We start from the raw sequence: 13,801 nt of genomic DNA on the forward strand, positions 1-13,801 counted from the left end.
AAACTGGGCTCTAAATCACGCACCAAAGGTAGTAATATCACAAGATGAGTACTTACATCGACAATAGTAAGTAGCGAAATGAAGAAAGCTTGACTCATGAGAAAGACAAGAAAAATATTAAAAATTGGTAGAGTTACTCTAGGGAGAGCCATGCTAAGGTGTGAGAGATTGGAAGATCCAACAAAAAATGAGTTATGGACATTTAGCGGTAAACTATCATGAAAGGATAAAAAAATTAGTGAAGCCTTGAAATCATTGATTGAAGACTTTTGGAAAAACAACACATGTTTTCCCTAATCAAAGAGATATTGTAAGAAGGAGGATTGGTAGCCAAAATCCTGACCCACATGCGAAACATTTTTTTGGACTCAACTCAGACACAATTTTTTTGCAAAATTTATTGATATGTATCCTCAAATTTGAATAAGTCAAATTTTTTTTAGATGGATAAACCTTTTTGGGTGAAGATAAATCACACATGCACAACTTCTTGTTGTAGGATACATATTGAATTTATTAACCATTTTAATGTTATTAAGCATATATGCATAGTTTTACATTCTCAGTTTGTTTTTTAGGATTGTGCAATGAATGAGCCACCAAGATCTTCAAAAGAATTCATATCCAACATTTTATGTGAAATAGAGGATGGCCAACAATTTTACAAGACATCATGCTTGGATGGTATGTGCTTATTTTGTGGTTCTTTGCAACTTTTATCAACTTGTCAACATATGGATAGTACACATGCAATTGGAAATGAAATAGTAGATTACAAAAAATTTAAGACAGTGATATATGCTCTAAAAGATGGGAAACATGGTAAAAGATGTGATTTAGTTATTGAAAAAGATTCCAGTGTATGAGTTCATGAAGATTTTTCATGAAAAGATTATTAACGAGTATGCAAGGCATACCCATAGAGCTTGATGGATGGATTTGCAATTCAAGTTGTGCAAGGATACATTTCCACTAGATACCATTGTTTTGGTTGTAGATTTTGTAAAGAACTACATAGTACAACCACAAAATGGCATGCAAACAAAGTATTATACTTCTCAACAGGTTTCCATATTTGTTCACATAACATTCATGCATTCACCTACACATATAGAGGATGACAGGAAGATTTTGAGGGAGTACCATTTTTACATCAACGATGATTGATCACATTCTACAGAGGTTGTACATGGTTGTTTTCAACTATTTTATGGAGATTTGGCTAACAAGGGCATAACATATCATCAACACATTATTTGGTCAAACAATTATGCATCTCAATTCAAGAATGCATGGATATTTTATTGGTTGAGAAGGATGCACAAGTTGTGTAGAATTCAATATATGTGAAATTTCATAGAGGTTGGTCATGGTAAGGGAGAGCATGATGGTGTCATGCCCAAACTATGAGGGCAAGAACACAAAAAAATTTTTTAATTTTTTTAAAAAAATAATTTATTTAAAACTCAACATGCTCTAAGTTTGCTATGATTGAGATAGAAGCTTTAGTACAGGTTCTTTACATTACAATCCTAGGTTTTAAACATGAGGGTGATAACATCAATAAAATGTTGAAGCTTGCATTATTAGATTTATATCGGTAAAGTTATGATAATTCATTAACTTATAATGATATTCAATAAAACTTATTTAAATAACAATGTATATGAATTCGGATTTCAAATTACTTGCAATATCAAATCAATCAACCCTACATTAAAACTTATTTAAATTGCCAATTAATCAATAATTTTAATCTACTTAATGGTTAAAAAAATGGAGTACATTTACTTTAAAACTAGCTAATTAGTATTTAAACATAACTGAGTACAAAAGAAATATTAACAATTACAACCAACATCCTTAATCAAATATAAGATAACCTTAAACTTTATTTATTTAACTAATTATTCTTTAACAATTTTAAATTTCATTTTAAACTAACTAGATATATATATATATAAAGTAATAATATAATAAAGAAACTAAGATCAAAAAATTAAATAACTAACTAATCTAAGACTAAACTTAAAGTTTAAGACTAACCTAACACTATCTCCTAATCTAACTACAACTAAACTACAACTCTTAACACTCTAACATATCTAATAGCATTTAAATAAAACGCAACTTAACAAAATTAATAAACTAACTACACATACTATTTACACACTAAAATAAAACTTAAATGAGAACTACCTACAACTAGCCCCCTATTCTAAGCCCCCTCCCTACACACCTACTAACTCTACCAACCCCCTAAGCCCACCCTACTCCTAGGCCTGCCCCACCCCACGAGGCCCTTACATCTCCAGGCTGCGCGCTGCCCGAGTCTGACTCGGCACGTACTGTCCCAGGCCTGAGTCGGCCCAAGTGGGAGGTCAGCGCTACTCAAGGCTCAAGGTTAGACATAAGCAAGGGTCTGCTTGCTAGCGTGCTAAACCAAATAAATTTAATGCTTCTCCCCAACACATGCGTCCATTTCCAAATGATGAGGGGGAGGGATGGGACAAGGGTCAGAATGATGTCATCCCATATGATGACCCAATACTTGCAATCCATTTTTTTTCAAAGAAACCCTTTAAAATATACATTTCTAAGGCTGACGCCCAAGGAGGAAAAGTTGGGCATTGATGACATAAATTTTTTATGGTAAGAAAGGGTATTAAGAATATTAAAGTTATAAAGGTTAATTAACTTATGCATTGTATTAGATATCCTTAATATATATATATATATATATATATATATATATATATTGTTTTACTTCTAATTTTAAACACTAATAGATTCTTAGAATATTCTCTGTTGCAAACCAAAGATTATCACATTCTCTCATACAAACTCCAACATCCTGTAGGTGGATTATTTGATAATTTGTCTACTCTCTCTTGAAACTCAATGTATATTTTTCTTTTGCAATTATATTACCACAATAGGTGTATGCATTTTCTTATGAATTTCTAATTCATTATTTCCATGAACCTCAAATGGCCATGCATTTCAATGAAACCACATTACATGAAATAACCATCTACGTCTTCATTTAACTATCTAATAAAACTGATGGATCAACATAATGACTAAACTAGTCATAAGGCATTTGAGACAATAAGAGAGATCAAAATGATAATGCTCCATTCCTTTTGAAAGGAATATCAAAATACACAAAGTTATTTCTCTATCATGTTTCAATTGTAGCTTGGATATCTTGACATAATTCTTCCTACATGTTCTTGCAAATTTATTTTCAACACAATCAACCATGAACTAAATCATTTCACACTTGATAAAGACACCATACATTTACATGGATTAGTAATATCTCTCACTACCGTCCATATGAATAGAGGCATCACCATACATCACAAATTGAATCATACATAATTTGAACATCATTGTTGCATCTTATCTTTGATACACATTCATATGAAAACATAGAATACGAAAATTTTAAGAGAAGTAAATTTACTCAATAACTTATTTTATTATCAACCTGATTCAAGGCTCAGCCGGGAAAGAATCAGGAAGAAAACTCGGCTTCGTTGCCATATATAATAAGGTTAAAACAATACAATGTACAATAGGATCTCAATCCCAATTTTCAATAATTTTATCAAATTTTCTTCATGATCAAAATCAAGGAGTTTGCAATGTCTTCTAAATCTCATTTCAAGAACCATGGAGGAAACCAATAACTGATTGGATGACAACCAAGCAGAACCAAAAGAACATCAAGCATGCATAATCATACATGGTTTACACAATAAGATTCACAGTGAATCAAGACTAGGGAGAGGTGGATTCTTCCAACTGGAGAAGTCAAGCACAACACCAATTCAAATGCCCAATCGGGGCCAATAACCAAGAATCTTTCGTTCTTCCATTTAAACTTGCCATACTCATACCAGGTTTGTGCTGACGGGTAGGGGCCCATAACACCCTACCCTTTATCCCTCTTCTCATCCTGAGAAGAGACTCTACACAGGTTGGAGTCCAACTAAACAGACCTCTCCCAAAATTGGTCACTTCTGCCCTCTCCTAGGGTGAGTGATACCAAAACACCCATGCAAGGAACTCAAAATTGCAAACATAAACAAGAAAGGAAAATAACCAAAATAACAAGGTTTACAAATCTTCCCAACATACCCACAACCATACAACAGTAAAACAACAACAAGGTAACAAGAACATGAAACAAAACATAAAGACTGAATAAGGGAGATGGGAGTTTCCTACCTTCTCAAAGAGGTAATGGCAATGAACAAAATTTGAGTAGAGTATCCCTCCTTCCTTCGAGCTTCAAGAAATCTTCTCTAAATGTAGAGATTGGGTAACCCCCACCTCTAGACCAAGGAAGGCCTCTAAATAAGCCTCCAACTCAACCACCCAAAAGGAGCAATAACTATTTCCACCCACTAGCCACACTAAAAACTCCTAACTCAACCTACACCTTGGTTAAACCCTAAAAGGAGGTGGGGTAAGAAAACTCATGAAAACCACTTGCAATTTTCGCACAAAGGCAAAAAAGGGACTTTTTGAGTGCCCTCAAAAGTCAAAGCTAGGGTCTTAGGGGTTGGAAAAGACCCCTAACCCATACCCATACCCTTAGGTTAGAATAAAAACATGTTAAAAGCCTTAGGAAAGAGGTTAAGAGACAAAAATAAAATCTAGGAATAAAATAGGTCCATCTAACAACTCTAACTAGCAATTTAAGCATGTAACATTTTACGAGTGTCAAGCGACACTGAAAGAGCATAATTACGAACAATAAGGTTTCCAAATTTTAGCACATGGAGATCAGTTTTGTTCCTCCATAGGGTTTCTTGGCTAAATAACTACACACTCATTGCACACATCAGTAGTCCCGAAAATCACATGTATATAAACGTATATGTATCAGAAATTTTCATAAATTAAAACATGCATCAAATAAGAGTTTCTTCATCCTACATAATTCTTAACCATTGAAATATCTTAAATCAAATCTCAATTTTACTGATTTCGTCAACATACATATACATGTTCATTAAATGACAATCATCAAATATATCTGGAAATAACATCACACAACATGAAATAATAAAATATGTTCTAAGCATCAAATAATGTCTCGACATCTCGAGTCGCGGATAAAAAAAATAAGAGTAATGTATCACTATGCTACGATGGGTCGGGGCGAGGCCTCACAAATGGTGCAAGCATATGCATTAAAAGAGCCTTGGCTCATGAAGAAATAAAGTACAAAGATGGAGCAATATTGATAGATGCAAAATCCATTTTCCAATGGGGTAACACTAAAATGGGTCCAGGTAAGAAAGGTGAGTCTATGGTTTGTAGATTTTTTTGGTTGATAGATAATACTAACATTGCACCATATCAAGATTGTTGCACACTAACAGGATCTAGTGAGTTACACTCTTTTAGAAGCTCTGATGTAGGTTCATGGAATATTCACACACAAAAAATGGCATGCTATTGTCCATCATGTGCAGAGGAAAATTGGAATGACTGAGTCAATTGAATGGGTGGACAAATGGGATATACGAGTTTTGGACCCAATTGACACCTATTGTCCCCACAAGCACTAGAAATGGTAGAGATGGATTCATCTATTGACTTTGACCACTTTTTAGATCTAGTGTAACCTAGTGATATATATATTTATATACCTTTGTAATTTCAATATGTAACTTTATAAATTTTACGCAAGCAGTTTCTAAATTAATGATCGCATTTTATACATTTATCACTGTAGGCCATGTTTTTGTTATTATTGCACCTAAAGACAATGAAGAAGGGACAGATTATTATTTGTGACATTGTGTTGAAGCCAAACAAAAATTGGATCACTTGGTTATAGATGGTGAAGGTTTAGAGTACCATGTCAGTGCGATGGTTGTAATTGGCACATGACTTAGACAATATTCTATGACAAACCTTAACTTGTGGTTATTCGAGGATTGGCAAACATAGAGGAAGATTCTTCATTATTCAAACTTTGTTGTTGCATCAAATGTCCACTTGATAAAATATGGTGAAAAACCACATAATAAGATTCTTTGGAAAGTTTGCAAGTCAGACCATGAGGAAATACTTGAGAAATTAAAATGTCGAGCAGATGTAGTTGGCTCATTAGATTGAATAGGGAGAGAGGGAGAGAGAGAAAGAGTGATCAATTGGATCCAGATACAATGTTTCAACCTCTTCCCCAACAGTGTCCACATGACTAAGGTGGACTGTATTGTTATGATGTGTAAGTGATGAGATTTAGTTTAAATCATAGATTTAATATTTTGATTTGTTTAGAATCTAGATACATTATTTGAATGTATATTAGATTCTTTAATAAGACCCATTTTTAGATTAGTCATTTGAATAAGTGAAATTTTAGAATTTGTTGTTTAGATCAAAATTTAATGAAAGAACATGAAAATTCTTAGAATGTGAATGCCTTGTGATGTAAAGTCATGATTGTGTGCATGTAACCAGAAACTTCAAACTGGCAAAAGCAAGGATACAATGGGAGAAGTTTTCAATACTCATCAAGCAAGGGTTACCATATAACTTAGAAAACAAGGATTTCTACAAATGGATAATTCTTAATGACAAGCCAAATTCAATTTTTGTCATTCTCTAATTTTAGTGGATTAATCTTAGCTTAGATTTTTTACCGTGCTAATTCTTCATTTGTAGGTCACCAAAGAAGAGGGCTAATAATGTCAAAGTAGCAATGATAAAGGGTGAGATACCAAAATCATCTGCGAAATGGTATTATCAATTCACACCCTCAATATTTATTAGTGTTCTTTTTTCAAGTACCATTGTGTGTTAATCATCTTATGCTTGGAATTGCAGAGGATCACAATCATCAAAAAGTAAGAAGGAAAGTAGATCTTGATGTGATTATAATGGGGCAATTACAGATATAGTTCTCTCTAAGGATAATGTTGATCAACCAATGTATAGGTTGAGAGAACCAAAAGACTATTTAGGTCTACCAAAAAGAAATTGAACTTTTGATATTTTAGGATATAAAATGTATATTGATGGATTTGACAAGAATTAAAAGTATACAAACAATCAATTTAGTCTTCCATAAAATGGTTCTTATATTAACAACTTTTACTATATTTATTGATTTTGTTCTAGCATTTAATGTCATTTAAGTGATGCAGGTATATATTGGGTAGGTTCAGCATATGCTTTGAATGATTTATCCATGATCATCATGAGATGACCATCTCAAAAGTGTTTATTGAGCTCATTTTCTTGGCTACAAGACTAATACTCTTACTTTTCTTCCAAACCATGGTTGCTTGTAATAGATATCCAAGAATACTTGCAATCATTGCATTCAAATTTGTTGGACTTTGACTTATTATTATCATAAAGTTGGAATGTTGGAAAGGGTTAATACTTGATTATGTATATTCATCCCATGTGTGTTCCATGAGGTTTTTACTATTGTAACATTTTAAGATTTAATTTTGTGGATTTTTCCCTCATTTTGTACATGATAGGTTTGTTCAAGTGACATATGATAAGGTTGTTTGTACAACGTAATGATTGAGTTGAAGTGATTTATGAAGTAAAGGGCTATTTAATGTAGCTATTTAAATCATGCATATTTGATGGCCATTTCCCTCTATTTTGTAGTCCGTTTCCACAAAACTATTTCTAACATGGTGTTAGTTGTTCAAGTTCATGAATGATCACAATATCCTTGACTATACAACAAGTATGTGTGTTTGATGCAAAGCCCTCCTATATTCCCTAGGAACCACAACTAAACTCTAGGATTCTCTTGTATTATTGGAATCTTCCCAAGGAATTAGAATCTACTAGGGTTAAAGAGGAGGTCTCTAACTTGGTAAGATCTTCCTACAACCAAGTCTAAGAGGTTATAACCCAAATCTTCAGTTTGTCTTCTAAACACTCACATTGTTCACCCTGCACCTAGTGTACCCTGGTGCCTCCAACATACCAAAACTCATCCTTGGACTCATACCATGACCCCAAAAACTTGGATCATCTCAAAACATCTCATCTAACATGTTCCAACTCCTTGCACACTCTCAGCAACTCATCTCTTACACTTTCTCAATTTTGCCTCTTCTAGGCTTGTTCCAACTAGTCCTTCCCAGTCACTAATTTGATGTTTTCTCCAAAATTTCCCACAAAAATCCCTAAAATATTGGGTGATTAAAATACCCTTTTCCTCACTCTAAAATATACTCCAAAACCAACTACACTTGTTTTGTAAAATATCACTCAAAATTGGCTATTTCAATCTACCAACTAGGCTTAGTTTGAGGCCATTTACAAAGCAACTCATAATCCCTTGACCCTTGGAACACCCATGACCCAAAAAAATATTAATACATGACTCAAATACAAGGATTCTTCTATTTTCTTGGTCTCATGATTAACTTTACAATGGTTTTTACAAATACTCCTTTCTAGCCCCTTTACCCTAGGGATTTCTAGAAATCTTACTTTGCAACATCTCTAGAAACCCAAAATGGTTCAAACACCTTCACTTTGGTTATATTAGATGAATTCCAACATAAAATGTAACTCTTGTTTGGAGAAAACACTAAATCTTCCTTTGGAGTAGTCACATACCCCTTTTTATGCACTTTTTCTCACTCAACCTCATACCCTTGGGCATCAAAAAATAAACTCTAGGTTCTTCCCTACACATGAATGATTAAAGAAAATATTTTAAAATATTCTTGACCTATTCCACAAGCCCCAAAAACCACATAAAGTAGAATGGGTCAGATTCACAAAATGACTCTCAAACCCCTCTTAAATTGTCACCAAGAGCAGATTTTAGGACAGACAATATGAAAAATACAAAATGATTGACTAAACCTTCATACCAATGCTAAATTAAAGTTAAAATATTTCCCTATCACCTCCAAAAAGAATTAGATCAAAATTTATTGTGAAAATGAAATTACAGTAGTTACAAGTTTAAATTTTTGATCAAAATTTTAGGGAAAACTATGCATTCATTGTTCAAACTTCAAAACTCTTACATTACCAATCAATTTTGACCATCCAAACTTGTCTCCCACAAGTAGGAATGAGGTTTTAAACTCATTTAGACTCTCAAAACCAAATTAAACCTCCCTAACTAGAACTCTAACCACCTTTTTGCATTAATCAGCTTATTTTGTTGTCAAATTGACACTTTTTGTTGTCAAATTGAAACTTTTAGTTGTCAATTGACAAGTTTTTGATATGCCTTGCTACATGATTATCCCATTACATTAATATGGTCATTCAAGACCTTATTAAACACAAAAAATTAAACAAAAATCAAATGTACCCTTTGGATTGACGTAGGCAAGAGGGTGAATAACTAGGGCCAAAGGCTCACCCAGCTATCCAAACCACCCTTCAATAGTTAACACAATGGAAGAAAACACAAGAAACAGAAACCAAAGGAGAGAGAAGAGAAAATACTTCTATTGATTCATCAAAATATCTTCATACATGCCAAGCTATGAGGTCTTCTAGGTTACTACCAATTACAAATACATTCACATTCAAAGATCCAACTACAAATTCACACTTTTAGTTTTGCTCTCTCTAATCTTTTTTTCTTGCCAAAAATTTCTTAACTCTAAGCCTAAATTCTCTATTTATACTTTCCAAAATGGCTTATAGATCATTCTAGAATCATTACATAAGAGGAAGGCCAACACAAGATCCTATCATTAAATTTATGATCGAAATTAAATACGCAAGTTGGCTCCCACTAAGAACCAAAAATAGACAACTCGGCACCCATTGGATAACTCGGCACCCACTAGGAAATTGGCACTCAGAATCACTCGACATCCATTGGAAATTGGCACTCAACATCAACTAAAAATTGGTACTCAGCATCACTCAGCATCAACTTGAAACTAGTACTTGGCATCAACTAGAAACTGGCACTCAGCATCAGCTAGAAACTGGTAACTTGGCACATGAAGGGATGCTATAATAACTTGGAACATGAAGAGTACTATCATAACTAAGCACCAACTATATAATGAATGAAAAAATGAGCAGGATAACAAGGCAACCCAGGATGCTCCTGCATCATGGACCCCTTACATGACTTGATTAAGCCTTTTACAAAATATTGCACTTTTAGTGCCTTTTACATATTTTAGAGGCTTTGATAGCCTTATTAAATTATTCAAGACCTTTATAGGTCTTTTCTATCCACCACTAACCTAGGATCAATCCAAATCCATTCCTAGTGACCCCTAGGTACCTTGTAGGCTCAATAATGCCATTAAGGCTTACATTAAAGCTTTAATTACAATATGATCAATCTATGATCAAAAAAAGATCACATGTCCATGATTAAACTCATTACAAGTTTAAATGACCTTAGAAGGCCATTTGTGTTCCAATCCACCTAAGGATTGCTCATCTTGCCTCTCGCTTGTGACCTTGGTGCACCTCCACCAGTGTTGGCCAATAATTGGAAAATTTGTGTTATTGATTGAGCTACTAGATCTTGTCATTTTCATTTTTTTCCTTGAGAAAATTCTTACACTTAGCATAGCTACTATCTTCCAAAAGTTCTTCCTTATCCTTATAAATATTGGATTTGTGTGTAGGTTCAATATTTGGTAGCTTATTACCAAGAGTAGTCATCTCATAGAAAAAAAGTCTTCTAGCCTAAGCTTCTCTTGAAACTTGTTTTATAGTTCTTAATTTCAAAATAGATACAACTTTTTCATTGTAACATGTAGGCATAGATCTCATAATTTTACTCATGTTCATCATCATCACTTAATGGTGTAGGAGCATCAAGGTCATTCTATGAAGATACATTCATTGAAGACACCAAGGACTAAGGATCCAATGGACTTCTAATATAGGGAGACTCTACCCTGCAAGTGGACTCTATTCCACAAGCCCAACCCTCAAACTTAGGGTACTCAAACAACTTGGATCAACACCTAGGAATTCCCTACCACCAATAGGAATACAAAGGAAAATACTTCTTAAATGGTTTCAACACTCAACTTTTCGGATGGAAATGGTTATTATAGACTCAAACCAATAAGAAAAATCCCAAACTTGAGATTTCTCAACACTCAAAAATCAAATTTCAAAACTATTACCAGCACTTCCTACTAGGACAATTTCTAGTTTTACTGGTCAAACTCCCAAACCATACAAAGTATCCCCTTTTGTTTTTTCATTTAAACACTCTTCAACATCCCCTAAGAGATTCCAAAAGATTAACTACCAACTCGGCTCTAGCATCAAGTTATGCCCACTCTGTGTCATAGTCCTAAATGGCAAATTTAGGCTGGGTTACAAGGAAAAAATAAACAAATGGGTTCATAGACTTGGTTCAACCCCTTGGATCTCTGCTATAGATCAAAATTATTCTTCTACACCCTTAACCTAGGCCAAATTAATCAATTTGGGAGCCTAATCCTTCCTTTTCCTTCAAAACTAGACTAGACATAAGATTATGTTTAGTCTAGGGCTTGCTGGTAAAAATAGATTCCATGCTCCTACAGCCCTAAATCTCTACCATCTCAAAGAAGCCTCTCCTAACTTATATTCCACAAACAGGCATTGAAATCCCATGGTGGGTTTGTAGGTTAGGATTCCATCTTGTTGAAACTCACAAATTTGGAGTAAATCAGACATATTTGTATTAAAACTAATATAACTTTTGTTGTATACAAGATAAAGACATCAAAACAATTGAAATGGAATCCTGACTCATCCCTCTATTGAACAATATAAGACTTGTACCACCAACAATCCATACAGGCTATACAAAATTGAAAAAATAGTAAAAAAGGCATAAAATCTTAGTTTTTTATTCACCAATGTTGTTCACCATCCATAATATGACCTTTCCCACGTGTGGGGATCTTAATTACATGCCTTAAAATAGTTATAACTTCCATTTGGATGGTTGGAACACCATACAACCTCATTTTCAGTTTGACAACTATTATTTGCAAAAATTGCTCTTTAGCAACTTTTTGCATTTTGCACATTTTTGCACTTTTTTAGGTTGTTTTAGTGGTTTTGAGTTCTATAATAATAATTTAGAATGATTAGGATTCATTTTAGTTGGTGGTTAGTTGAAATTCCAAAAAGTACAAAAATTGCAAAGTTGCATTAGCAACTTTTGCAACAATTTAGCAACTTTTAGGAAATAACCATAAAACTCTCTTTAGATGGTTGAAACTATTTGTAAATGCCTTTATAGGCCCTTTGCACTCACATGAGAGGCATAGAAGGAGTTTGGTATTTTTTTCTTCCAAGAATCTAATAAAAAACCCACAGTTCCAGCATTTTATGACTTTTTTTGGCCATATAGTACGAATTTTTCAAATTGAAAGGGTGATGTTTTGGATTGATAAGTTAGTGTATCTAATTTGAAGAATTTTGGAGGTTGTTTGAAGTAGAGATCAGTTACCATTTGCAAGTTATACATATTTCCTTCCTCACTACTTGTGAAACCCTTTAACCTAGGGTTTGGCCAAAGAAATGTCCCTAGTTTGAGTTCCCACGGCTGGAATTTCTTTGAAACTTGCATGGGGTAGGCTAAGGCTATGTATTTTCATATTTTGATGGTTTTAGAAAAGTGGGTTGAATTGGGAATAAATGGGAGCAAGCCCTAGGTCTAATAAGACCCATGTATTAGACCTAGATTTGATGTTTTGGTTAAGTAATGAAAAGAATAGGAGTTAAGGACTTGTCAAATCAGGAAAACACCCTCATCTAACCTAGAAGAATGCTCTAGAGTTGAAGAATGAAGTCCATGCACCCATTTCTTGGTCTTTTCTTTGTAAACCATGTCTAAACTTGCTAATTAGGCCTGCATGCAAGGTAGGGTTAGGGTATGTTGGAGTGGAGTGGAGTTTTGAAACTGTGGTGTATGTGGTGTCAGTTTTCACTAGATGCTGCATTCTAAGGTTCCAACCATTGATACACCTTCTTTTGGTCATTTTAAAGTTGCTTTAAACCATCTTTAAGTGTGTGGGGAATCTTGAAGTTCCAAAGTCTCATTCTTGTCACTTTGTGTGAACAACAATGCCAATTGTTGCATTACTGGTTTGTGAATAATAATAGTAAATCTAACCACTGTTTTATAGTTTGGATTGTGTTGGATGGTTTTAGGTCTCTATTGATGTAGGGGAGGTTGCATTTGTTGATGTCACATTGTGTTAAGGTTGAGTGAATGAGATTTTGGTTGGTACAACGGGGAAGTAGTTGGTATTAAGTCTTGATTGAAAATATCTATACCAAACAAAGTACCCCATATCTATAGTTAGATCTTACTTAGTACATGTGTATCACTTGGAATATGAAAATATATCAAACTTCCAAATATATTGAAGAAACTAACATCTAGCTTCTTCCCTATGAAAGCTTCCTTTGGTGTCATCTTCCCTAGCATCTTCTGTGGAGATTTTTTGTATGTGTATACTATTGTACTACATGTCTCTTCCCATAGGTAACAAGGCATGTCCTAGTCATGTAGCATATAACACTTTCTACCTTATATATATATATATATATATATATATATATATATTATAAGGAATATTTCAATCTCTTTTGATTCCTTCCCTAGTATTCCCTTTGTACTAGATCAAGAACAACCTCAAATCTAGTGTCACTCATTAGAAAAGATGCTTTTTCAGTTCTTAGAGATTCCAAAAGATCAAATTCCAACTCTGTTCTAGCACAAAGTTGCCAACTGCCAAATCTCTCTCACCTTTCATTGTGGGATCAAATTGTCTACTTC

The sequence above is a fragment of the Cupressus sempervirens genome, chromosome 9 (assembly GCF_028749045.1).
Source record: "Cupressus sempervirens isolate cs-2001-9-10 chromosome 9, ASM2874904v1, whole genome shotgun sequence".
NCBI classification, from domain to species: Eukaryota; Viridiplantae; Streptophyta; class Pinopsida; order Cupressales; family Cupressaceae; genus Cupressus; species Cupressus sempervirens.